Here is a 4714-nt window from a genome sequence, read left to right as displayed (position 1 = left end):
TTCAGCACAGTGTAGCCTCAAATAACACATGCTAACTTCGCTACAGTTCAGGGTCAGACAGACCACCCCCGGCCAGTGCTGCTGATCGGCCTCCTGAGGTAGGCAGTGAAAGTACAGAGATACCTGGGCACTGTGACCTATTGTGAAACTGTTTCACAGCAGCTACCATATTCACTTGTTCCAGTGTCGGTTCTGAATCTGGGGGGGGGGGGGGGGGGGGGGGGAGAGCCTACGTATGCACAGGGGTCAGGAGGTAAGCCACAAGAGCCACTGGAACAGGATTGCCACAACATCCACCACTGATTTTATTTATTACCCTCCAGCCTCCTGCCCTCCGTTTCTCTGATGTTTACTTCTTTTTTGAGCTAGGATCCCATGTAGCCTGGATTGGACTCAAATTCCCTATATAGCAGATGATACCCTTAAACTTCTGTCTTCTGGTGTGCCACGATTGCAGCATGCACAGCCATGTCCAGTTTATGCAAAGCTGGGGATTGAACCCAGGGCTTTGTACCTGCTAGGGAAGCGCTCCACCAACTGAGTCACATTTCTAGACCCTTCTATCTTTCTCTCACTTGAGTGTTCCCCCTTCTGGCTTAGAGGTTATATAGTCTTTCACTGGTGTTTTAGTGGTACCTGAAATTTTCCAAAGCAAAGAAAGGTGTACTTTGTGCGCTGGAGAGATGGCTCAGAGGTTAAGAGCACTGTCTGCCCTGCCGAAGGTCCTGAGTTCAATTCCCAGCCACCACATGGTGGCTCACAACCATCTATAGTGAGATCTGGTGCCCTCTTCTGGTATGCAGGTGTACATGCAGGCAAAAACATAAATCTGAAGGAGGAGGAGGAAAAAGAGGAGGAAGGGAGAGGAAGAAGAAGAAGAAGAAGAAGAAGAAGAAGAAGAAGAAGAAGAAGAAGAAGAAGAAGAAGAAGAAGAAGAAGAAGAAGAAGAAGAAGAAGAAGAAGAAGAAAGTTGTACTTTTACCTCCTACCCTGGTAGTCTTGAAGCTTATAGATGGCCCCCTGCCCTGCCATAGTTCTCACACTTGTTGGCAACTCACCGGTTTTTCTTTTATGTTCTGTTTTGGTTTTGTTTTTGTTTTTTAGGGGAGGGAGGCAGTATGTGTGTGCTAGGTCGGAACCCACCACCTCATGCCTGCTAAACAAGTTACTCCATGCTGAGCTACAGCCCAGCCCCTCAATGCCTCTTATGCCACCGAGACAGCACTCCCAAATTTGCCTGCCTATGTCCTTCTTCCCTTCGGCGGGTTCATGTGTCTCAGACTTCCCTAGTCCAATGATTCTCTTTGGCTCAAACAGCATCGCTCAGTGAGGTTCTGGCACAATCGGGTACTGCCAGGTCTCCAGTTGTGCTTATCACACTTGTGCCACACAGCTCTCAGCACGTGTTCAGCATGCTGAAACACGCCTCACCCCATCAGTGCATGAATCTGAATCCACAGATGTTCGTTTCTGCTATTCTAACGTCCACTTTTTAGAAGTTCTGCCTGAGTCCACGACAGCTAATGCTACACAGAGAGACCCTGTCTCGAAAACCAAAAACAAAAAGAAGTTCTGCCTTTGGGGGCTTGGGGGTGTCCTAGGTTGGCAGAGTTCTTGCTTAGCAGACATATACAGTGCTAGGTTCAATCCCCTAGCAAGAGAAAAACTCTAGGAGATTGAGGCAGGAGGATTACAAGTTCATAGTCACTGTCATCTTTGTAGAAAGTTCAAGGACAGCCGAGGATACAGGAAACCCTATCTCAAGAGAGTAGCAGTAGACTTGTGTTTTAATAATGCAGGGGGCCGGACGGTGGTGGTGCACACCTTTAATGCCAGCACTCGGGAGGCAGAAGCAGGTGGATCGCTGTGAGTTCGAGGCCAGCCTGGTCTACAAAGCAAGTCCAGCACAGCCAAGGCTACACAGAGAAACCCTGTCTCAAAAAAACAAAAAGAAAAAAATAGGGCTGGAGAGATGGCTCAGAGGTTAATAGCACTGTCAGCTCTTCCAGAGGTCCTGAGTTCAATTCCCAGCACCCACATAGTGGCTCACAACCATCTATAATGTGATCTGATGCCCTCTTCTGGCCTGCAGGTGTATGTACAGACAGAGCACTGTATACGTACTAATAAATAAATAAATAAATATGTATTTAAAAAAAAAGAAAAAGAAAAAAGTAATAATGATGCTGGGTTGTAGGCTAGGTAGTAGTTCGGTCATAGAGGACTTACCAGTGGCATGCATGAGGTCCTGAGTTCCGTAACTGACCACACACGCATGTCTACACATAACATACATATACCTACCTTTGGTCATCTTAGAATTTACTTTTTTCTCTCTTACCCTGCTCAGCATTCTGTTCAGAATTATGGGGCTTATGTTCCATGTCTCATTGTCCAGAGATTCTAATTGTTTTACCCTGCTTGTTCTTTCAGTAGTGTTTACCTGAACTTGCTCGTATCTTACTGTAATGGTTTTCTTTAACAAATAATTAATAGAGATTATTTGCGCTCCTTGCTGGGTGTGGAGTCACCCTTCATAGAACAGAGTCTGCTCCACCTGTACCTCAGCCACCTCAGGCATCTCTCTACTTCTCTAGCCAGATAAGACGTCTTGCAGTTCCACGGGCAGGTTGACTGGGCAGGTCAAGGGTCCGGGTAAGGCAAGATGGAGAAGGTATCTCACTGTGGTTTCTGCTTTACTGGGGGAGAGGTCTCTTCTCAGGAGGATGCTCTTCTGACTGCCATACCCCAGGAAGCCTTGGGGTATGCAGAACAGAACAGAGACCTCAGGGTCCCTCTCCTCTTGCTCTTTCTGCCTGCATGAGCTTCTTTGCTTTCGGCTCTGTTGGCTCTCTCCATGGCTTTCCAGTGACGCTTCTCCTGTGTCTTCTGCCCCACATTTGTTTGGCCTGAACCCCAGAGGCCACTTACATGGATTTCTCCTAAGCCCAGAGGCCTGCCTCCTCCTCAAGTGTGTCTTCCCAGACTCTCATAGGGTTCTGTTTGGTGGTGCTCTCCTCTACACTTGCTCCCTCAGAAAGGCCCAGGCCCCTTGGATTCCTCCTTGCCTTGGAGCTAGCTAGCCCACCCTTGTTTCCTGACCTTCCCTGTCCAAAAGGACACACACTTCACAAAGCACAAAGCTTCCACCGCTGAGCTGCCACCCTTGGCCTTGTTCCTAGTAACCTTCTAGCCTGGCACCCTGAGGTCAATGTCTTGGGCCAGCACATGGTACGAGGTTGTCCAAGCCAACCCCAACTCCGTGGACTGGCTGGAGAGCTACAGAATAAGAAAAGCTGGTTACCCTTGGCTTCATCTCTCAGGCCCCGGTGCCCACCCACCCTACCCCCATCTTGGCCATGCCCGTTCTCAGCATTCAGATATACCTAAGGCAAGAAGGTCTGGACACTAGGTCCCCCCTGGGCATCACCTCAGGAAGGTAGGGAGTAGGCAAAGATCTGGAAGAAAGGCTAGCAAGAAAAGGCCAGTTTCAGGACCAGAAGGACCCTTCCCCAGGAAAGGTAAGCCTCTTGGCAATGGGATGTTGTTGCAGCTCTCTGATGCTGTGAGCCCTAGATTCTGCCTTCTGGTACCCTGCTGCCTTGGACTCCCACATAGGGCCCTGGTGGCAGTGTCTAGCTTCCTCCCCAAGTGGGAATGGTGCCTTCCGTTCCCAAGCCCTGCAGGGTAGCACAGAGACACGGCCCACCCATTCCTTCTGGCTGGGACTGTCCATGCCTTGGTATTGAGCAGGAAGGTAGGTATGGTCATTCCCAGCCCTTATGGTCTTTAGTCCAGACATGACACCAATACTCCTTGGCCCGTTTGTGTGTTGGGAAGTCTGGGTTTTCTGAAAGCTAGTAAAGGCAGCGATGGCATCCATGAAGTGAGTACGGTTGGGCACTGCTGGCACTAGGCTTTAGCCTAGTGTGAAGTGGGTGTGTCTTGTTACCGTCTGCCCTAGGAACAAGGTCCCTGGACCAAGAAGACTGATGTTTGGGGCTGGTGGGGCGTGGTTTCATGGTATAATAGGTGTGGCCTCGGGATGCGATGAGTGTTCGTGTGAAACAGTGGTCCTGGATGCCAGACTCACCAGGACAGAAGGGACTGGCACAGGAGGCTTAGTTCCCGACTGTTGGGCAAGCAGTGGGAAGGGCTGCTCCCCATCTGGCCAGCAGGGCGGGTCTCAGCGCCCCCTTTTCCTCGCAGGGCTTCCGTGGGACCTCCAAGCGCCGTGCCTAGTTTGCTGTGGCTTCCGCCCGCCCTGCCCTGCAAGCCTCTCACTGCGCGGTGATACCGGAGGGAGCCTTCCGCCGCTGCTCAGGTGGCGGGCGGCCACGCAGCCCAGCCCAAGGAGATCGAGGACCAGGAAGATGACGAAGACCCGACCCAGACGCCCCCAGATCGTGGCGTCTCTGCGGGAACCGACACATAGATGAAGGACCTTGTATATAGAGATATTTTAGAGAAATTGCGATTGCCACCATAGTATTTCTTGTGGAGCATTATCCTCGCCTGCGCCCATACCCTGGTCGTCCTGCTTAGTTCCTGAGCAGACATAAGCCCGTAACCTCTAACCCCACAGAGACTCTAGCCAAGAAACAGGAGAGTCAGCTGCCCCTGGCACCCAGGACGACCCTCCTCTCTGAGGGCCGCCCCTTTGCTGCAGGGTGCCTTCTACTCGGGAGAGTCCCTAGAAGGACACTCATTCATT

The sequence above is a fragment of the Acomys russatus genome, chromosome 17 (assembly GCF_903995435.1).
Source record: "Acomys russatus chromosome 17, mAcoRus1.1, whole genome shotgun sequence".
Taxonomy (NCBI): domain Eukaryota; kingdom Metazoa; phylum Chordata; class Mammalia; order Rodentia; family Muridae; genus Acomys; species Acomys russatus.
The sequence above is the reverse complement of the archived record's forward strand: the minus strand, read 5'-3'. Positions refer to the sequence as shown.